Source organism: Pleurodeles waltl, chromosome 3_1 (assembly GCF_031143425.1).
Source record: "Pleurodeles waltl isolate 20211129_DDA chromosome 3_1, aPleWal1.hap1.20221129, whole genome shotgun sequence".
NCBI lineage: Eukaryota > Metazoa > Chordata > Amphibia > Caudata > Salamandridae > Pleurodeles > Pleurodeles waltl.
The window spans coordinates 610114679-610138409 of NC_090440.1; the positions used below are offsets into that span (position 1 = coordinate 610114679).

The window sequence follows — 23731 nt, forward strand, 5'->3', positions numbered from 1 at the left end:
AAGGCCTGGCACAGGAGGGGTAAATGGCCTGGCAGCGAAGGGGTTAAATGGCTTACCCTGTCATCCAGATATTCGCACTACCCATGAACTGAGGCTTATTGTTAGTCCTAGCAGCCCTAGGGTGGTTATCCCCCAAATTTTCACCTGCCTCCCTCTATTTTTCTGACCCTGTTTTTGCTGGTTTTAGGACTCTGCACATTTACCACTGATGACCAGTGCTAAAGTGCATTTGCTGTCTTTCGTAAACATGTTAACATTGGTTCCTACCCAATTGGAATATTTAATTTATTTGTACGGCCCTAGTAAAGTTCACTAGAGGTGCCCAGGGCCTGTAAGTTAATTGCTACTAGTGGGCCTGCAGCACTGATTATGCCACCCACATAAGTAACCCCTTAACCATGTCTCAGGCCTGCCATTGCAAGGCCTGTGTGGGCAGTTTCACTGCCAGTTCGACTTGGCATTTAAAGCTACTTGCCAAGCCTTAAACTCCACCTTTTCTACATATGTCACCCCTAAGGTATGCCCTAGGTAACCCATAGGGTAGGGTGCTATGTAGGTACAAGGCAGGACATGTACTTATGTGTTTTACATGTTGTGGTAGTGAAAAACTCACAAATTCATTTTCCACTACTGTGAGACCTGTTCCTCTCATAGACTAGCATTAGAACTGCCCTCATATACTTTTGAGTGGTAGATTCTGATCTGGAAGGAGTAGCCTTGTCATGTTTAATATTGCCACAGTGGTAATAGAAAATCCTGCCTACTGGTTATTATTACTGTTTTAGAAATGACAATTTTAGAAAGTTTGCATTTCTCTGCCCTTACTGCCATCTGTGCCGTACAGCCCTGTCTCCAGTCCACGTCTAGTCTGTCACGAAGGACTGATAACCCCGCCACAGGAATCCTGGCAGACAGGACCAGGCTGAAAAGGGAACTTGTGCACTTCAAAATCACTCTTTGAAGTTTTCCCCACTTCAAAGGCATGTTTGGGTATATAAACTGGGTCTCTGACCCCATCAAATCAGGCACTTCTGGATCTACACCTAAATTCTGTCAGAGGAACTGCCTGGCTGCTCAAAGGACTCATCTGAACTACTTTGTTGTAAGGACTGCTGCCCTGCTAGTTGCCCTGCTGCCTGCTGGCCTCTGACTTTGCTGGAAGGACTCTGCCTTCCCCAAAAGTTCCCTCCAAGGGCTTGGATTGATCTTGCCTTCTGTTCTGAAGTCTCAGGGCCGACAAAGACTTCACCTACTAGCTTGTAGCTAGTTTTTCGACTTCAGCGACTTCAGGACCAACTTTAGTGACTCCAGCACAGATGTCGCTGCCCGATGCCACACCGCTGCCTACTCCGGCTCTGTGGTCCTCGCTGCACACAACAACTGCAGGCTGCAACGCAAGCCTGACAACGCCGCTGACTTCCCTCAGTGTGATCGCGACACTGTGAAGTCAACACATTGCGTGTCACAAGGAACCGACTCCTTGCCAATGATGCCGCACCTGCTCCCACTGCAACCGGATGGAACCGGTGCCTTGCCTTCGCCTGTCTTGCAGTTTGGAACCGACGCCTCACCTCTCCGGATGCCGTAAGGGACTGACGCTGCACCGGCTCCTGCGACGCATCACCTCCACGACCCTGAGCTGGTACTCTATCTGGTGGTTCGTGCAACTCCGTGACCGGCACCTGTGGCATCGGATTACTGGGAACAACTCTGTCAACGACGCCATGATAGCCCAAAGTTGAGCTATTGTGTTTCTAAGCACTTTAGTAGGATTTATTCTTTAAAAATTCATAACTTCACTTGTGTACATTGGATTTTTATCGTTTTGACCTTATTTTATTCAGATAAATATTATCTATTTTTCTGAACATGTGTGGTGTTTTTTTGTTGGTGTTTTCAATGTGTTACTGTATGAGTTATTGCACAAATACTTTACACATTGTCTTCTAAGTTAAGTCTGACTGCTCAGTGAAAAGCTACCGGGGGGGAACAGGATAATTTAGATTGTGTGTGACTTACCATGACTAGGATTGTGGTCCCTGCTTGGACAAGGGTGTATACCTCTGCCAACCTGAGACCCAATTTCTAACACTTGTTATTTATTCATCTGCTCTAACTAGCATAGCGTTTAGAGATAGCACAGTGAGGGTGCAAGGGCTATAAAATGTGATGTTACAATGTTTGCCTGTTTTTACTGTTATTGAAAAGCGTAGCTGTTTTTTATTATCTTCTCTGATGTTGCTAATATTAAGTGCTCTGGATTTCGGCATTTTAAAATAACAATGGTAAAATAAATATGTTTAAATAAATATTCCATTTCAAGTAGTCTTCAGTGTGTATTAATGAACAATCGTTTGGATTACCACTGCTCCTTGTTAGTAACCCAAAAGCATTGACACCACCTCATTTATGTACTGGGTAGGTTTCTACGGGGCTACAGTAACCCGTTTTCCACATTCAGCACTGGTGCATTGCACTAAGTTCACTCATGTCACCGGTGAGTGTGAAAACAAACCTTGTAAAGCTGAGCCAGAGACTCAGTTTACATCACATTTAAGCAAAACACAAGAAACCTAAGATCTCACTCATGAACAGTGCTATAATCAGTCTGGGACACATATCTCACTCTAATTGAGGACAAGCACTTGTGGTGGAGGGAAGGATCAGGACACTACCAAAAATAAAAAGTACGAGTGACTGCATGGCAAGTTTCTGCCCTGCCCCAGCACTTCTTGCCATCCATCCGTTAACCTGAAGCCCCATAGCATTGCCACAAGTTTATTTTGCGGGGTTGGTATTAAGCTGACACCCGTGATTGCCCTCTAATATGCTGTGAGAGTGCCCAGTCCAGAACCACTTTGGGAAGTCCTGTACAAGATCCAGACTGTAATCTTTATCAGCCATCTTAGATAAACTTAAGGTTAAAGATTGTCTTTGATCCTGGAGCTCCATTTTCCAAAATTTGCTTCAGGTCAAGAAGCCTTTTAATCTTGCTTAGTGCCCCTAACTTAAACAGTAACACCATCATGCAAATTGGTTTGCAATGGGCTTGGCTGTCTATAAAAAGCAAATTTAAGGGGTGAAGGAAAAAGGGAACAGCATAGAACATGTGTGTTAATCCTCTGCACTGACCCCCAAGCAAATGGGCTGCCCTCCACAATTAATTTGAAGACTAAGATTGAATGTGACACCCTATGCATAAGATTACCCCCAGAATGCTGCGGCTGCCATTGGATTACACCTCAAGTAAAGACAAACGCCTGAACCATTGACTTAAGAGGCGCACACTGAGGACAGCAGTGATTGGGAACGAAGGGGAGAATCACCTCTAGGCATGGTGGGACTTCCATGTTAAAAGATGTCAGTGCCTGGGAAAATGATGAAAGGGCTTTGTGGGCTCCCAGAAGAAGTACAGCGTGACTTATAAGCCAACTACTGCTACATTTACAAGCGCTCTGCTTGTTGTAGGCAGAGTGAGGGACAGAAATTGTCGTTGACGTTTGGAGCAGTGAGTGGAGGCAGAGGCAAATGCACATGCACATGAGACAACGCTCCACATGGACAAATTCACAGACTGCAAAAGCACTACAATGCTGTAAAAATCCTGCATGGATATATCCTGGTGATATGGAGCCAACCACACTAGGGGAAAGCTGTGGGTTAACACCCATGGTCTCAAAGGGTAATATAAAGTGAAATGTGAAATCCAGTTACCCGTTTAAGATTTACTGAGACTTTAGCTGCCAAACTCCAAAGAGCACTTGGGGGCCTAGAATCAGACAAGCAGCTACTGCCTCTGACCGTATGAGAAGAGCCAAAGACTGATATAGCTGTCTTCCACATAAGAAATTCACCCTATCAGTGGACTGGTCGGTAGGACCCTTTGCCTTGTACCTCGGATAGTTTGTCAGCATTGGAGAGGAAGCGGGGACACAAAGCATCCTGAAAGCATATCTAATGTACAGTATTAAGAGCCCGGGTGGAGCGGCCTGTAGCCAGTACCACACCCATTTAGAAGTGCAACAGCACCTCACCATCGGATGAATGAAAGGGAAGAGATCTCCCCCAAAAGCATCAGTAATGGTTTCCAACAAATCTAAGAAAAAAAACAGCCTATAAGAAATTCTGACCAAAGCAACAAACACAAACGAGAACAGAAACCAAAAACTGGATAAACCCTGACCCTACACCCAAAACCATTCTTCCCAGCTTAAAGCAGAAAGCATCATGGCTAACACAAAAGGAGAGCATCATTACAACAGTGAGTGCTTCGATCCATGGCAGTCTTCCTGAGAGAGAATAAACTAAAATGCAGATGGGACCATCTTTTCTTCCTCATATTTTACGGGCAAAACTTGCTTCACCATCTGAGATCTCTTGCAGAGGCTGACCAATTCCTGGACTTTCAGGAAAAGTGGGATAAATGACTGGATATGGAACAAACACCTTAGAGTGTAAATTACAAGCCTCAGAAAAAAGGAGATGGAAGAAAGTCACAGGCAAGAAAGGAAATGTAAGACCCTTTCTGGACAGAATTACCCAAGAGTAGTAGACAGTCATAGATCAGTTGAAACAGGCAGGTGATCCAGAAGCTGAGATATAGACAGAAAAACAATGGACACAATCAGAGACTGACGAGTGGTCTAATCCATGCCATGGAATAATATTAGCAGGGGTCAAGACGGAAAGAAGGTAATAATTAGTGGGTGGCCTGGGTGTGTGTCACAAAAGGACAACACAGAGGAAGGTTCAGTGGCAGGAAATGTGAATGAAACAAGGGAAGAAAAGGCTCCCACACCTGATGTTTCCAAAGAGAAGGGAGTCCAGAAATGTTTAATTGTTGTTGGAGGGGGACAGTATGGGAAGAGACTATAACACAAATAGACATAAGAGCAAACAACATTTCACATAGAAGCTGAGCAATACCCAACACCAACATACAAAAGATATATTGGGCAGAGCAGGCCCTAGAGCCCCTCAATACCAAGAACATGGGAACAACTATAATTATGAGCTAAATGTTAGCAGTCTTACCATGCTTTTCCTGTCAGTGTTTTGGGACACAGTTTGTGAGATTTGTCTCCTACAAGAGACACTTATGCTAAAATAAATATTGGCCACACTTGAGATTTAGTGGTTCTCATGTGAATTCCTATTCTCAGGACACACCCATTGGCAATCTTCTTTTCTAACACCTTTAAAGACGTTTTTAACATAGTGGTGGAGGAGAGTGGGAAACTCCTGGCACTGAATATCCTCCTAAAGGGATGCACATTCAGCCAGATGGGCTACCAGTGGAGTCCTGTGCTGTGTACTGCGTGGCACTGATCCCTAGGTTGTTACTGGTGAATGAGGAGGCTAAGCAGCTGGGGCGCTTGCTTGCTTCTATTCATGAGGCTCTGATCACAGTGCTTCCCAAGCCATGTAGGGACCCTTATTGGTGAGTTCATATAGACCTGTATCATTACTGAACCTGGTTTATTAAATCCTGGGGAAAGTGCTTGCCAGTCATTTGATTCCAATTACATAAATTCTGATACATAACAACAGAATGGTTTCATTCCAGATAGGAACACCTTAATGAACGTACCCAGATTGTTTTGGTTGAAAGACTGGGCCAGGGGGTAAGGGGCTGGTTACTGGGCGGTTTCCATAGATATTGAGAAGACTTTCAACACATTGAATTGGACCTTCTTGATGGCGGTACAGCACCAAATGGGACTGGCCAACGAAGTTCTGAGTTAGATTCAACTCCTATGTATTGACCCGATGGCCTAGATGTGTACTGGAATGGAGATATCTGATCCTGTAAGAATCAAAGGGGGTACTAGTCAGAGCCATCCACTATCTCCTGTTATTTTTGAACTGGCCACTTAGCCTCTTGAATGCATACTTAGATTGCAGGGCCCGGAATGGGACATCACATAAACAATGAATGTCATATTATTTTGTTGTACTCAGATGATGCACCGGTATATCTGAAGGATGTCCGGGATGTTCTGCCTCCCTTGATAACACTATTAGACATCTATGCTAAATAGTCCGGACTACGAATCAGGTGGGACAAGTCTTGTTTCTCCCGAATGGTTAAGCAAGTGTCTGGGTGATATTTACATCTTCCACATACGGATCTGTGACTAATGCCTTATACAATTAAATACTTACGGGTAAATGTATATTATGAGGAAATTTACGTGGTGGACGGTAACCCGGGCAGAGCAATCTCATTGATCAGAAACTCACTCCATTTCTGGAATGCACTGCCATTATCCATGCTGTGCAGAGTCGCAATCTCCAAAATGCTGATTCTGCCAAGGCTACTATATTTCTTTTTGCCATTACCTGTCATCTTAAATAAACAGTTCTTTCAAGACCTACAGTCTCTATTAAAAAAAGTTATATGTGGCACTGGTAGATGCTATATAGCACTCTCTTGAGTACATGCCGCACCAACAGAGGGTGGACTTGAATCACCTAATTTTGAACTATATTACGCAGCGGCCAAGCTCTTATGGTTGGCATGGTGGATTGTCAGTGCCCCAGACCCTGTGAGTAGGGACATTCCACATCAGTTACTGGACACACTGATTCTAGACTGGTTGAGGGGCAGAGATGGGAGACAGGCGAACAACAACATTTTCCTAGGGGCTGTGCAGTGGTATTGAAAAAGATTCATAAGAACCCTCATGCCCCACCATATGCTCCAGACCTGCTGCTGCAGTTGCTCCCAGGATGTGTTGCACTATCCAGGGTGCACAATGTGCACCACTGGACCAAGGTGGACATATAGACCTGGGATGACATGTACAAGGATCAGACATTGAAGTCCATTGATACACTGCATGAGAATTTTGGGTTGGGCCCCTATCATTTCCTGCTTTACACTGCACAGGTACAAAAGGCACACCGGTAGTGGAACAGTGGGGATGCAGTACCCCCTACCTCACAGCTACTACAAGTGGTGTTGGTATATGACGCATACAGGAAGGTGGTCCCATGTCTGTACTCGGCGTTGCTACAATTGTACGGGCCAACCACGAGAACCCTGGAGGTGTGGTGGGAGCATCGCCTGGGAATACATTTTAGCGAGAATAATCGGCTAAAATGCATGGGGTCTGTTAATTCATCTACAGAATCTCTAGATTCAACTGGAGAGGTATCCCAAGATTGGAGATCCAGAGATAGTGGTGCTGTCAGGTTCCTGTAACAGAGATGGGGCAGCGAAGGTGAATGCTTTACGTTGTTGGACACGTATTTGGAGAAAGTGGAGGTGAACTCAGATGTTTGTCCACCCTGAGGCAATGGCTTATTTTAATAGGGCACATGAGGGACATAACCACAACAGTCATAAAATATGCCTGGGGAGGGATGCCATAACTTATGCCTCAGAATTGTCATGGGCACATTTATATCACAGATGGTTGATGTAATGTAGTCTGGTGGGTACACAAGCATGCATCATACCGACTAGGGTATTATGGAGCAAACCTGGACGACTAGGTGGCTCTAATCCGGAATCTTGTTTTGTTCTAATGCTGTTTTTCTTATATATTATATGTTTCTTGCTGTTTCTTCTCTCTAGTCAAACTTTTTTGTTTTATTGATTTATTTATATGTACACTATGGGTAAACTGGATGACACAGCAACTTGTATCATCCGGCTTGTTCTATTAGGAAGCTGGCCCTCTTCTGTCAACCGAGGCATTAGCTACAGTGATTTCGGCTAAAATTCTCTCTTGCATCGACTATGCGAATACAACTTATTTTCTTCTTCCGGCCTCTGTTTTAAATACAGTACAGGTGGTCATAAATGATGCCACCAGGCTCATTTTCAAACTTCCTTGTTCAGCTCATTCTACCCATTTGCTGTACTGTTTGCAGTGATTACTGGTGCCTCAACAAATACAGTTTAGGATACTCAGCAATGCATGTTCACTCTAGTGTCATTCTTTGTCCCAAATGAGAAATTTTTAAAAGAATTGTTCCGAGGACCTTCGTATTGGTGGCGATGTCAATATAGTGGTGGACTATTGCATGGACACATCAAGTCAGAGGGTGCATGTCAACTCGAGGGAGAAAAAGAGAGGACTATATGGCATTTGGCTCTCCCAGCAACTAGACACAAACAGTAGATAAACTTCTCAGTGTTCCACCACACTTTGTCATGATTAAACCATTTCCTGAGGACCCCACAGATAGTTGATAAAATAGTAAACTTTGAGATAGGAGTCTCAACCACCTCAGATCATTCCCCCATTTTTGTCACCAGTCTCCTACTCACAGTCAGGCATGGCAAACAGATGGAGACATTGTGATAATTTACTAAGGAGTGAACATACCAGAGCAGAAATACAGAAAGTAATTCTGTACTTTCTTGAAGAAAATGACAAAGTACCCACAGAACCCAGCACTTTGTGGGACACCATTAAAGCAGTCACTAGTGGGACCCAAATATCTCTGTCAACCCAGGTAAATAAAGGTAGAAAAGAGAAGAGAGCAGAGCTGGAGGCCCAGATTAGGGAACTGGAGTTCACACATAGGAGGTTCAGGTCACACAAAAGATGGAGTATGCTTAATGCTGCGAGAGCCCAACTAAAATTAGACATGGATAGAGCAGAATAGGCTTCAAGTCAAGACAGCCAAACATAGGATGCAGACCTTTAAATTCAGTAACGTATTGGCATCAGGGACGATTAAGGGATCATACAGGCCTTTAGGGAGTACTACAGATGTCTCTGCTCTGCAGAAGACTGCCCCACAGAAGAACTAAGAACGTACCTTAACTCCTTGCGAGTACACATACTTACAGAACCTCAAGGTTTACACTGAGGAAGTAAAATTTACTCAGTCGGTGTAAACCTCCTCCAATGGCCCGAGGGAGTGCAGGCGTTCGGAAGAAAGGCGTTCAACTGCCTACACAATATTGAGTGGGCGGTCGAATAGTGTGTTGTTACTGTCTGCCAGCGCCAGGTATATCTTGGTGGTGAGGGACATTAAAAACAAAACAACCATTGGCATTGTCAGCAATTTTTGCTTATGAGACCTATTTTTTATCATTGCTGCACAGATGTACAGTTGCTGTGTAGGATGACTGGAAAGAATGTAAAAAAAGGCACTATGACATCCCTGTTATGTAATTTATTTAGGTGAGCACCAACACGGAGGTGAGCATTTTTTTCCTTTTTATTTACTAATTTGTGATGGATTAGTAAATAAAAAGGTGTTTGAAATGCACTTTTATGATTTAGTGCTAATGCACATTTTTTGATATAGAGGTAATTTTCTTTTTTTTTTTTAAACAAACTGGGTTGGGGAGCGGCAGGAAGACGGGGCAACCTGGAGAGAAGGACAAGCAAAAGATAGGAATTGGAAGTACACAAACAACGGAGGGTGGGGAGGATGGGAAATCACATAGACAATTGAAGGTAGGTGGGCGGGGAAGCAGATGGGCAACAGAAAGTGAGCAGGGAATGATGGAAATGCATAGACTGTGGAGTTGGAGTCTTGATGAGGAAGTACACGGACAATAGAGGATGGACAGGCACACATGGAGGAGCATACAGACGACAGAGGGTGTGCGGACACGTGGCACATATGGAGAAGCAAACAGGCAAAGGAGGATGGGCAGATGGTCGGGGAAGCATACGGACACACATTATGAGTCCATGCTCCAATAGAGGGACTAACACCAGAAGAAGAAAAAAAATCATGGACGCTAACAAATAAGAAGAAAGAAAATGAAATGAGAGTGACAATAAAACCAATCTGTGGACTCTAAGCCCACTGTAAGCTAGTGATAAAGCCCTCCTTCACCCTGACTACTTTTATTCTATCTGCCAATCTCTAAATTGGGCCCACAGTAACCAAATAATTTAAAATTAGACCTCCCACAGTGACATCTTATCACTTACCCACCTGTTACACAGTTCAATTACTGCTTTAAATACTTATTTTACTATACTTCTTTATGACACATAATTACTTTTAGGCCTATCTGTTTCCCCTCGTAACATTGTAGTCAAGTGGTATGTGGCAAACATACTTTTTATCCCTCTACACTCCCCATTTTTTGCAAAACGTCTTAGAGTAGCCCCTAGCTGAGTATATTGACTTCTCTCCCACCATGCACCAGTTCATATTCTGGTCTCAAGCTTCTTTTGTTGTTGGAGTTGTCCTTCTGACAATCTGGCATTGTCTGTTGTGGCCACCATCATTGCTAGGTTGTAAAAAATATTTCAAGTATGTTGTACTTCCATATTTCAAGTAAAGCCATTTCCAATGGCATCTCAAATATCAACCCAATTGTATTAGTTGTCTTATTTCACCCCAGAAGGTTTATGTTTCAGGGTATGCCCATATTGTGTGCAAGAAAGTGTACACATTTCAGAATAGCTCACACAGCTATTAGCTTGAGTTCTATCAATCTAGACAGTTGTGTTCTGTTGTAATAAGCATGATGTAGTATTTTCAGTTGGACTAGCCTGAAGCCTACTCTTATGGCCACTTCCCTCAGGTATTTACATGTGGCATCCTAGCCAGTGTCTTAAAGGATCCCAGTCCGTTCTCCCATCTGGTTTTGAGCATATCAAGTAGTGGCTAGAGATTATTGGTTAACATATTATAAGCTTGAGATACCACGTTTGTGGAGTGGGGCAGACATCACCCTGTATTCCAGCAAGGACTCATATACAACTCTTGCGCTGGCCCGATATGTACTGTCAGTGCATGGGACAGTTGGAGATTGACATATTGCTGAGAGATTGCTAGTTAATATTCTTCCTTAAGTGTCAGCACCACCCCCTGGTCCAATGTGTCACCCAGTTTGGAGCTGCCAATCAATCCCACCTCTGGTATCCCTTTAGTGTCAGTAATTATTACTTCATTGTTGCTGTGAGACAAAGTGGTGTTTCCAATGTAGGTTTAACTTCCCTTCCCATTAATCAGCTTAGGTTTTGCTACATTTTGGCCACTGTTGCAGTATGTGTTGACCCTAAATAGTACCCCAAGATAACCCCTCTCACCAGTCTCCCTTTTGTTCTGTGATTAGCACTGAGCTCTGCTGTGAACCAAATACATCACAGTCAGTTGTGACACCCAGTAGTATTTTCAAAGATTTGGCAGGACAAATCCACTATAGTAAACCACTCTACATAGCATGTTTAATGCCATTGTGGCAGTCTTTCCATCCAGCCAGTAAGTGACGTAGCAAAATGATCTCATTCCCCATCAGTGCTCTGAGAAAGCCTATTGACATCATCATACATTGTGAGATTGAAATCACCACCCATACCACCAGGGTTTAGCAATGCTTTCAGGGCATTTTGGCATCCATACATCTAGTCTCTGAATGTCCTTTGGTTGAAGTCTGGGTGATATATAGCCCAGTGTCACACTACTTGCTCCTCTCCTGTTTGCCCTCTGTTGCTAAAACGCATTCAACTGAGTTATCCCAGGTATTAGTTACCATCAGAAGCATGGACTTCGTGACACACTTTAATGCACTTCAAGACCGGTGTGAATCCCTCATGGACAGTCACCTTATATTGCCTGCCTACAAAGGCCGATCTGTTCCCAATTAGGGATGTCTTTTGGTGGAGGGTTCAAGGCAACCCCAAAGTTACCACACCAGCAGCTCAGGGCCGGTCAGGTGCAGAGATCAAAATGGTGCCCAAAACACATAGGTTTCAATGGAAATAGTGGTGCCCCGGTTCCAGTCTGCCAGCAGGTAAGTACCCGCGACTTCGGAGGGCAGACCAGGGGGGTTTTGTAGGGCACCGGGGGACACACAAGCAGGCACAGAAAGTACAACCTCAGCGACACAGAGGCGGCCGGGTGCAGTGTGCAAACAGGCGTCAGGTTTGCAATAGGTTTCCATGGGAGACCCGGGGGTCTCTTCAGCGATGCAGGCAAGGGGGGTGGGCTCCTCAGAGTAGCTACCACCTGGGCTAGGAAGAGGGCCACCTGGGGGTCGCTCCTTCACTGGAGTTCGGTTCCTTCAGGTCCTGGGGGCTGTGGGTGCAGTGTCTTTACCAGGCGTCGGGTTCCTTGAAGCAGACGGTCGTGGTCAGAGGGAGCCTCTGGATTCCCTCTGCAGGCGTCGCTGTGGGGGCTCAGGGGGGTCAACTCTGGCTACTCACAGGCTCGCAGTCGCCGGGGAGTCCTCCCTGTAGAGTTAGTTTTCTGCTGGTCGAGCCAGGGGCGTCGGGTGCAGAGTGGAAAGTCTCACGCTTCCGGTGGGAAACATGTGGTCTTTAAACGTTGCTTCTTTGTTGCAAAGTTGCAGTTTCTTTGGAACAGGGCCGCTGTCCTCAGGAGTTCTTGGTCCTTTTAGATGCAGGGTAGTCCTCTGAGGCTTCAGAGGTCGCTGGACCCTGGGGGACGCGTCGCTGTTGCAGTTTTTTTCAAAGTGGGGAGACAGGCCGGTAGGGCTGGGGCCAAAGCAGTTGGTGTCTTCGTCTTCTCCGCAGGGCTTCAGGTCAGCCTTCCTTCTTCGTCTTTAGGTTGCAGGAATCTCTCTTCCTCGGTTCTGGGACCCCCTAAATAGTCAATTTAAGGGTGTGTTTAGGTCTGGGAGGGCAGTAGCCAATGGCTACTGGCCCTGAGGGTGGCTACCCCCTCTTTGTGCCTCCTCCATGTGGGGAGGGGGGCACATCCCTAATCCTATTGGTGGAATCCTCCAAAACCAAGAGGGAGGATTTCTAAAGGCAGGGGTCACCTCAGCTCAGGACACCTTAGGGGCTGTCCTGACTGGTGGGTGACTCCTCCTTGTTTTTCTCATTATCTCCCCTGGACTTGCTGCCAAAAGTGGGGGCTGTGTCCAGGGGGCGGGCACCTCCACTAGCTGGAGTGCCCTGGGGCATTGTAACAGGAAGCCTGAGCCTTTGAGGCTCACTGCTAGGTGTTACAGTTCCTGCAGAGGGGAGGTGTGAAGCACCTCCACCCAGAGCAGGCTTTTGTTTCTGTCCTCAGAGAGCACAAAGGCCCTCACCACATGGGGTCAGAAACTCGTCTCTCAGCAGCAGGCTGGCACAGACCAGTCAGTCCTGCACTGAACAATTGGGTAAAATACAGGGGACATCTCTAAGATGCCCTCTGTGTGCATTTTTTAATAAATCCAACACTGGCATCAGTGTGGGTTTATTATTCTGAGAAGTTTGATACCAAACTTCTCAGTATTCAGTGTGTCCATTATGGAGCTGTGGAGTTCATTTTTGACAAACTCCCAGACCATATACCTAATATGGCCACACTGTACTTACAATGTCTAAGAATAGACTTAGACACTGTAGGGGCATACTGCTCATGCAGCTATGCCCTCACCTGTGGTATAGTACACCCTGCCTTAGGGCTGTAAGGCCTGCTAGAGGGGTGACTTACCTATGCCACAGGCAGTATTTTGTGTGCATGGCATCCTGAGGGGGCTGCCATGTCGACTTTACCTTTTTCTCCCCACCAACGCGCACAATCTGCAATAGCAGTGTGCATGTGTTGGGTGAGGGGTCCCTTAGGGTGGCACAACATATGCTGGAGCCCTTGAGGACCTTCCCTGGTCACAGGGCCCTTGGTACCACTGGTACCTTTTACAAGGGGCTTATCTGTGTGCCAGGGGTGTGCCAATTGTGGAAACAATGGTACATTTTCGGTGAAAGAACACTGGTGCTGGGGCCTGATTAGCAGGGTCCCAGCACACTTCTCAGTCAAGTCAGCATCAGTATCAGGCAAAAAGTGGGGGGTAACTGCAACAGGGAGCCATTTCCTTACAGGAGCCACCTCCTAAACCAAGTGACTCAATCATTTTCAGTCAACCCCCCCCCCCCAGGAACTGGAATACAACTTACAGAAGGGAACTTGGACTTTATATGAGAAATGATTTACAGAGCTTTAAGATCAAGGTGGCTGTTCACAACTATTCCAACACAACCGCAGTGATTGAGATGGAGAGTAAAAACCTCTGAATGAGGGATTTTAGGGCACACTAAGCAGATTCAGGATGGTTCAGCTCACCACTGATATTGTTCTGGAAATCCATCCTGCAAGCCTTCTACCTCTCGTATTGCTTATTCTTTGGTTGTGCAGCATCTGGTGGTCTGTTGACCTTTGCAGGCCACAATCCATGTGTTGAATCGTAATTTACGACCTACCTAGTGAATATTAATTAGTTAGGTTAGATTGCAAACCACTTCGAATCAGAATTTTCCGAACTGGCCTGTTAGTATGTGGGTTGGTGTGCAAAATTGCATGCTGGTCACAAAACAAATGGTTGAAAATTGTGACCAGTATGTGCTACCAGTAAAACGATACTTCCAGCTCTTGGTGTGGGAAGTTGGCTTCCGTTCAGATTTGATAGTCAGCTGGACCTTGTGCAAATCTTCCTGACAGTGAGATGTCTGTTTTTCTCCTGGCTGGGAAGTTCTACTTCACATTTCCCATTCAGGTTACAGCAGCAATGTGTTCTAGAATTCAAGACTTGTTTCCAGACCAAAATGAAAGCATTACCCAGCAAGTTCTTTCTTCTGTCAAATGTCTTCTCAGCGCTAGTGTGCAGAGTCCCCTCAAAGTCGGCGGAGTAAGTTACTGGCTCAAGAGATCCAATATTTATCTTACTTTGGAGAGCAGACTGGAACCCTTTTCCAAGTAAAGAGTGACCATGACTTACAGTCTGATATCTTCTACAGGGTTCGAGCACCAGTCATGAGGAGCAGCATTCTTTGATTTGATCTTCTCAGGTCTTTACAGGCATGGTGCTGTGTTGATCACAGTTAAAGATTGCATCCCAAAGTTATGGTTACTAGGTGACATCTAGCAACACAGGAAAAATGGGTGATTTGGGTTTCATTGAAGTACAGGAACACATATTTTACTACTGAAGATATAAAGGTTCTCCCCATCCCATGAGTCAACTCCAGTTTCAGGGCTGTAAAGAAATGGATAGGCAGTGTACTGTGCCCACAACAGAATGTCAGAAAAACTTGGAAGTACCATCTCATAACTGTTGAAGGTAATTGTGGGGCCATTGGGAGGTGTCTTCTGCTAAGCAGCAACATGTATCAACATCTGTAGCAGACCTGTGCTTGGCATCTGGGAAGCCAGGCAGCCCTTGGACCACCCAGATCTTGACCTTTTTTAGGAACAGGACGTCCAGATTGTAAAAGGCAGTGGAGGACTACAGAGGCATATCTGGTGCCTGGAAACTGCAGCCCTTCACTTTGCTTAGTGTTTTCTCCGGCATTGCATCTTTGCACATTTGTTGCTTTCCTTCCTCTGTCCCTCAAATTACAGTTGAGTCCTTTCTGAACTTTTTCTGGTTCTCCTTGTGTATTTCTAGAGGCTATTCTTCTCTCGGCGTGCATCTTTCCTGAGGTACCTCCTCTGGGATTGACACTTTCTCTGTCTGATGAACATCTAGTTCAGGCTGTTACTTGGCTTAGGTGTACTTCTTTCTGACAGTGTGTGCATTGTTTAAATGTTCTAATGCTATTTATTGCTGCTTTGACAGTGATACTTTCTAATAAGCAGCATTGTTTTTATTTCCCAGCCATGCCTACCGCATACTCAAATTTAGTGAAGTTGGTGACCACTGTACTCCCTGAACACAGGACCTTAACCAGAAGGCCAGTTTTATGTTTGTATGCTCTCTTGTTTGTTATCCAGTGATTACCAGATTGTGGGGTGGGTTATCACCAACTTTCATCTCTGATAGTTATAGACCATGCAAGACCCCTGCTAGGGGCATAACCTCTGTTTTTTTAACAAGAATATGGATAGCACACCTTTAATGGTTTGTATCCCCAAGTTAGATTACAGCCACTACCAGGAGACCTTTTGCAGTCCTGAAAATGGTTCAAAATCCATTTGGCATTGGATCGTGAAATCAGTAATGTCTTGGAAAGGTTGCTATAAGTCATCCCCAACACACTCTTGATGGGGCATATCCAGTTAAGGGCCAGAAGGGTGAACTAATTGCTAGAATGTCAGCATATCCACATAAAATTCAATTACCTATAATTAGTCGAAATGGAACACATTTACTTTGTCCATGGTTATACTGAAAATCTGTCTTAGGCCAAACTCTCTTGCACTTATGTTGGACATGCCTGGTGTAGACGGTCATGGGCATCAAGATGGCACTGGGGCTGCCATATAATGATGTTTTCCCGAACCTCACTAACTGGTAAGTGTGTAATAGTGTACAAGTTGATTGGGTCTAAATTAGCCTTTTGTTTTTTATAATGATGTGATCATTGCGCATTCAGTTTCACTGGAAATAGTCAGTTTAGTGAGGTATTAACAGCTGTTAACCACCAAGACCGGATTTGTCTAGAAACATAGTCATTACCCAATCTGGGCTTACGTCTGTTGGGGTTTTAGTGTATGGATCATATTATCCAGGCCAAATAACGGTACATTACATAGAGAGCAAGGAATTCTTTGGGGGGGTGGGGGAGGATTCATATTTGGGATTACAAATGATTTAGGAGTTACCTTTATGCTGTTCCATGTAAAGGTAACTTTGCTACAGAAAAAATGACTATCATATGCTGTTTGTGAAGGAAACACGTTTGTTCTTGATGCTTGAGGAGCTTCTGCAGTTTTTATGAGATCTTTAGATATATTATTGGAGCAAATTAGCTGCTTTTCATGGCAAGTGTTATCATTTAAAAGTGTCTTACCACTGGTATTTCAATGTTTACCATGGCCCAGCAATCAGAATTTTACTGGCAGTGGTCAGTTCTGCTTTAATGCTGTCTGCTCCAGTATATTTCAAGCAGCAACATGAGAGTGTGTTCTGCGTTTTATTTTAGGCACTAGTTCATCCAAAGTTTAATCCTACTTTTTTTTAAAACTATAAAAATCATTGACTTCTTTGGATAATTGTCAAGCTTTAGAATAAGCAGCATACTTTGTTCTTCCTTTCACCTTAAGTGTTGGAGGCTGTGATTTAGTCAAGGGCGTGAGAAAAATTATGAAATTAATATTTAGATGGTCAGACAAGCTCAGGGGAGACATTTCAAGTCCATGATCTTCAGATTTTTATGAGAAAAGGTGATTATTGGGGGCAGGGATGTCTGCTGTTTGTTTTATATTTAGAGATGCCATTGTAGTGCAGCAGCCTGTATCTGATCAGGAGAATGTCTTACTGACTGAGCAGTTTCAACCAAGACAGTGTTATAAGAGACTCACAAAGGTCAAGGAAATGACAACTAATGATACTATCCTGGGCAGAAGCAGAGTGCCCTTTAAGGTGATCAAGTAGAATGTAACCTTCGTATCTGATTTGCAGCCGCAAAACTCTAGAAAAAATGCAGAGCAAAGGATAACTTCCACAAAGACAAGACTTACAAGACCCAGTAGCGTATTGAAAATACACTGTTATTTCACTAAGTCAGTCCCACCCGAAGCGAAGTGGACCACATTCAGTCCTCCTACCATGCTGAAGGCCAGCTTGTAAAGTATGATGCCTTCCAATGATGCGTAATGAAAGGAATCTCTTGTTAAGCCTTGAGTCTTCTCTCATTGCAGAGGTTCCTTTCCAGGTGTCCTCAAGACAGGACAAGACAGATCTTCACCCTCCTACAAAGCCTCAAGTTGTAACCTTCTTTTCATTCATCTGCATTTCTTGGTGAAAATCGTTAAGAAGGTGTTGCAAATCAAGTCAGCACTGAAGTCAAAAGTGATGGTATCCTCCAAAACTGCAAGTTTGCACCTGATGGCAGTGTGGCGAAAGCACACGTCAGAGTGGTCGATGACATCTTACAGTTCAACAACAGCAGTGACCATTACTGCTTTCTGTTCAGCCTGTCTCTAAATTGTGACGCTTTTGACCTGTGAGCTATACTGGGCACTCTCATGTTCCAAATGGTCTTCGACTACACTGGCCTGCCATGGTTTGATTCATAACTGGATAACAGAACTGAGGTGGTCAATGTAAGCTCCTCTAGATCCAGTTCCATCCCTATATCTCCTGTGGCACTCCCCAAGTCTCCTTCCTCTCACCAGTGACCTTCAACCTGTATATGGAGCCTCTGAGAATATTATCTGGCTGGCTCTGACTTTTATTGCCTGAAATATGTCCTTGCTGAAGTCCGGTCCTGGATATTTATTTAAGCCCTACTTCAATCTACGCCCTGCCAAATCAAAGGCAGGGTCTGTGAAACACTAGGGCCCAGATTTATACTTTTTTAGCGCAATTTTTGCGTCAAAATGTGGCGCAAATGCAGCACTAAAAAAGTATAAATATGGGCCTAGGAGTTTTCCTGGATTTCTCCTAGAATCTGAACCCCACTGCAGTCCACAGTGGCCAGGTTTAATCCTTTCTCCATTTCTGCAAGTAGCTGAAAACCCATCTCTTCAAGAAAAAATTATCTCAGAATAACCACATGGATGGCTGACCACCACTTTGAACTCCACACCCTCTGTAAGCCACAGCTGTGCTATTCCACTCAAAGAGTAGCAGTGCCTAATATGATGAAAGTGGGTGCATGCTCATTTTAATGGACCTACCTCAAAAGATGAGGTGAGCTCCTGCCATGACTCTGCCCCACTGAAGACTGTTGAGAAATTAAGTAATTTAACGTCTCCACTCAGCAGTCCAAGTTTGTGCATCAAAATAGAAAACTAGTGGACTGGCATATATATCTAAAAGAAACCTGAAAATAGAATTAAAATTCCATATAATAAAGTTTGTCAAAGTGCTTGTTCATTGTTTAGATAACAGCAGTTTAGAATATAACTGTTTGGAAGGCGACATATTGCGGTATCACTGCGGTTAGTAACAACATGATCTTAGTACCTATGAGTACCATCTATTGAGCCTCTCCACCAAAGATGAGGTGATAGCCAGCCACATTTCTGTACCTGTGTGGTAATTAGGGGTGGGCGGAATTGAGTGGAGTTACATGAAAATGCGGCAAAATTCTGCAGAGTTCCCTGAACCGTCGGCTATCAGCACGTCACGCTCCTCCCACTGATCTTTAGTGCTGGGAGCTCATTCCGTGCTGAAAAATCAGTGCAAACAGCACCTCGCTGTGTGCCAGAAGGCATTGCTGCTCAAGTTTATTTTGCTGCCGCTTGAGTAGATTTTCTATCCGAGTGACAGCTTTCTCACCGCAATGGTTGCGACCATTCGTGATGAGAAAATCCCATCAAGTGCCCTCCTAACTCTTGAAAATCGCGCTTGGGGATGCCAGTTATCGTTCTCATTCACCAGCTTACCACTGGTATACAGCTGCACAATAGAAACTCCACCAAGCAGTGGTTGGCGGAAGTTGGGCGGAACACCGCATTGCGAGCTCAACGAAGAGTGACCAAAATGTTGCCAACTATGCCGGCAGAGTGGAATTTATCACCCACTCCTAGTGGTAAAGGAAATTTTGTCGGGAGGAAACGCTAAATCTCAAAAATAATATCCTCTTCAATGCTAGTACTATGTATCGGTCAAACTGCATAAAAAAAAGTATGGGAATTGTGATCGTAATTACAATGAGGATGGGGTTAGCGCTCCAATTAGAAATAACAAAACTTAAAAGAAGATTTGGTGTTTAAGTAGCTTCAAAAGGTATATCTTTGGTAATTCAGAGCCTGTACCTAGGGCAAACCTTTTTTTACAGGTTTCCTTTAAAAGGATGCATTCAGAACTCATAACACTCTTACATCTACTAATTCTATGAATAAAAGCCTGTAATGGCTCCCAAACAGCATTTAGATTAGCTGATGGACCTGTCAGGCCATGCACAGATTTACATTTCGGCCAGGTAGCAGAGCACTCTGGAAAGTAGACTTGTTAGGTCTCACCTACCAGACATCTTTTAAGCTGCCTAGTTGCAAAAAACGTCTTGTGGGATTAAAACAACAGGTGTTTCATTGGGGTGGTGGGTGAAAACCCTTCTCACGCAACAACTACAATCCTGGTCAGGGTGAACCACGAAAGTCACTATGTTAACCTGTGGTTAACCGTCTGATGGCTTGACACAAAAGCATTCTGGCTTAACTAAGAGGCACTGTGTTAAGTATTTATGCAGCACCCAGACAGTAATAAAGTGAAAACCCAACACAAGATATCCTACACCAAGTTAGCAAAATAGAGTAAAATTTAATAAATAAAATGAGATCAAAATTACAAAAATCCAGTCAGTAGAGCTGGAAATATGCAGTTTTAAATGTTTAAGTTAAAATAGCACCAAGAAGTAGAAATCGCTAACTGTGATTATCTGGTCACGCTAGACCAGGACAAAGTCACCAGTTCAGGCCAACCAAGATAGTGCAGGCCGGATACAGGGACTAGGTTAGTCCTGCTAAATAAAGTTACTTTGTCAAAGTCCAGCACAAACAGTTCAAAACTTCAGGATTTCACATTGGTCAATTGAGTACTATCAGGCTCTTTTCCCATTCATCGGGGAACCATACAGTATGACCACTTTCCCTGATGTTCCTTGCCCTTGCCACTGAACCCTTGGCCCATCTTCTATGAGGCGATGCTCGGGTATTAAGGCGGAGTTGGGCAGATGGCAGTGAAGGTCGCATTGCAATTATGCGCACATGACATTCTTCTCTTCCTCTCGTATCCACAAATCTCTAGTCCAGGGTGTACCAAAATACAGGAACAATATGGGGAGGCGTTGGGCCACCAGAGGAAATCTCTGCTTTTTCTCCTTCATGGAGGAGATATGTGGCACACTTCCTTACCCATACAGCACACAAGATTCAGATAACTTGGAATTCTCATTTCCACTAACTTTGAGGTCACCAGGAACCTTACTCTAATCCCTCTCATACAGACAGCAAAAGTGGATTTACACCGATGGGTGTCATTACCACTGGAGATCTTAGGAAAAGTCGCCTTATTCAAAGTGACCATTCTGCCCTGTTACCTGTATGTATTCCAAAACTTCAGGTGCTTGCCAGGGCATAGGTCAGGGGTACATGCACTTTCACAGGGTGGACGCCATCCACACTGCAAGAAGTTGGACCCACGTAAATATGCTGAACTTGTCCCTGTATAATTTTCAGACACCGGGACACATTCAGCAGAGCCTGCATGTTTTCTGCTGTTGTCCCAAGCAGCAACGTGCAAGTAGCATGCAGGCGGCGAGAGGGTTTTCATATTTTAGATTTCAGCTGGGCCCATTATAACAAAGGCCGGTTAAGTGGTCATCAGGCCTTCTTTTGTTCTACTATCCTGGCTGGTAGCAATCAGAGCCTCACACTTCAATGCAAATGCACGGGAGGGGAAACAGAGGCACACAGCTTGTTATCACTTCACAAATACTTAAGAGAAATGTTTTTTCTTTGTTCAGTTCCTTTATATGAGAAATATGCATGCATTGTAAGAATGTCAGATGTGTTGGTTCGTCCTAGTATTTACACAGATAATTTAAATACCACTATTTGGTTTATTTCTTTTATAGCACTATTCATCGCAGTGCATGGTGTTGGAGCGCTTTACATCACACATACACATTGTACATATAAATGTACAGGATGTGTTACATAAGAGGGTCAGGGTCATAAGGTGTAGGAGTCACGTCCTTCATAGCTTGCTGTGCTACATTAGAAGGATTACAATTTAAGAACTGCAAGTAACAAAATGATCAGTGTTAAAAGCAATAACCCACTTACCTAGCTACATAAAATAAAATCTTGTCATCTGCATGTTAGATAATGTGCTCTGCAGGAGACATATCTATGGTACTTTGGTTCAAACCTAGGAGTAGAGAAAATGCAGATCTCTCCAGTGAATACCGCTCTTTGCAGATCTCTACAGCAGTTAACCTCTAGAGTTATTTGACCATTATTATTATTGCCTGAGATTTACTGGGTGCACAAAAATCTCTGCTGTAGTTGCCTTAATCCCATAAAATATTTTTTTAAACAGACTTTGCAACCAATTAAGCAGAATAGATGTACTTCTACATTTCTCCAAGTTTTTTGAAAAATAAATGTATAAGTTGAGGCTCACATTTTGTGTTGGGGTTGCGCCACTTTTTGTCACACCCACGACAAAATCTCATTTGTTAAATCTCGTAATGCACTTAAATGTACTAATGATAGAACTGCGAAACATATGTATGAGGTATTAAAATCTGATGTCACTTATTGTGATGTCACTTCCTGTGAGGTCATGGGTTGTGATGCCACTTCCTGTGATTCGCCCTGTCATGCGCCCTGATGTCACTTTCATACAGCATAACTTGGTTAGTCCCCCCACTTCCTTTTATTTTTAGGACGTGTGTGCTGGTGCTTGCTGTTTGCTTTTCTCGTAGTGAATTTACTCTACAAAACAACACTGGACGAGTTACACACAACTGGCGTGAGGAACTTGAGATATTTGGGAAACATCTATCCGACTTGTACATAAGCAGAGTGCCAGCAAGGCTGCTCTACGCCACTTGAACAGGTAAACAAACTTCAAAACTTCATGGATGAAAGCATTTAGGGCGGACTCCAGTCAGAAAGCTTTCCACAGGGCATGGGTTCTTGTACGTCAGCTAATAAACGTCAAAAATCCAATCCACGTCATCTTGTTTTTAAAACATTAATACTGTAGTAGGCTGAGCAAAGTCATCAGGTCTCAATAAAATCATAACTTTTCAGTCTTCTCATCCAGAGTGGAAGCAGCCTGCATAACAAACGCACACAGGGCTGTTTGCAGAGATAGTGATAGTAAAGCCCCGTCCCCAACACCATCATGGTGTGTTTATGTTCTTAAGAATGGAACAGTCGAACACAATATTTAAACTGAGTAGAAATCCTGCTTGTACCTTTTTTCCGCCAGAAAGTCGAACGCCAGGCTGTACTGACGCTGCCCTTGTCTCGTTTAAGGCTATCGCCTAAGTTTTAAAGTCTCTAGGGGGGAGGACAACAACTTAGCAAAAAAAGATCGGGATGCAGATTGAAAGCCACTCACCTTCCTACGGAGGGCTTCAGTTGTTTCCTAGTGGGAACCCAAAGGCCGACCTGCTGCACGGGCTGTGTGATGGTTTCAGCCTCGGCAATGCCCTGGTCGACATGGCAACAAGTCACGAAAGCAGGCTGATTTAAATATGTACACATCAGACCGCCTCCCTGTAACAAGAGCCTGGCTGCGTGTGTGTGGCCGACAGTTCTGCCTGTGGGTGTGAAAAAGCCGCTAGTAGGATGAATAGTCTTCAGAAGAGTAGCAGGCAGGCACATTTCCTTCTGTTTTAAAATATACAAATCCACTTTGTACTTGTGCTTAACAATGAGGTGAGCCTCTTTTTGAAAAGTATGGACGCTAAGCCAAAGAAAGGGGCGTAAAGTGATCTACTTAGGATCACACAGTTTGGTCAAATCGCAGTCTGCGTTTAAAGCTTCTAGTCTCTCGCTTTTCCCAGAAACAATCAGTGGTTTCTGGTTACGGTAACACCGGCATTGGCAAAGCCAACAGGCCTCACCTATGCGAGCGCTATTGGCTTTGCCACTGTGTTTTAGTCATGTTGTACATCATGACTGCTATTCAGCATGGCTAAGTGTTTGTGGCGTAGGCGTAGGTGAGTGCCATGGGGTGACATACAATGGAATGATATAAAGTGTAGTGGTGTACAGTGGAGTGTTGTAGAGTGGAGTTGGGTAGAGTGTCGCAGAATGTTGTAGCGTAGAATGGAGTGTCCTAGAGAAGGGTAGAGTGAGCAGGGTGGCATATAGTGGAGTAGGGTGGCTTATAGTGGAGCAGAGTGTCATACAGTGTAGAATAGATTGGTGTAGAGTAGAGCAG

General features: G+C 44.2%; 1 protein-coding gene across 1 annotated transcript in view; it reads right to left on the reverse strand.

The window, feature by feature from the left end:
• The window catches only part of LRRC56 (leucine rich repeat containing 56), a 623145-nt gene extending 600139 nt beyond the window's left edge, over positions 1 to 23006 (reverse strand). Inside the window, exon 1 of the mRNA XM_069223062.1 lies at positions 22904 to 23006. The gene's annotated coding sequence lies outside the window, so the exon portion shown is untranslated. The remainder of the gene's footprint in view (positions 1 to 22903) is intronic.
• Between the last annotated feature and the right edge of the window lie 725 nt (positions 23007 to 23731).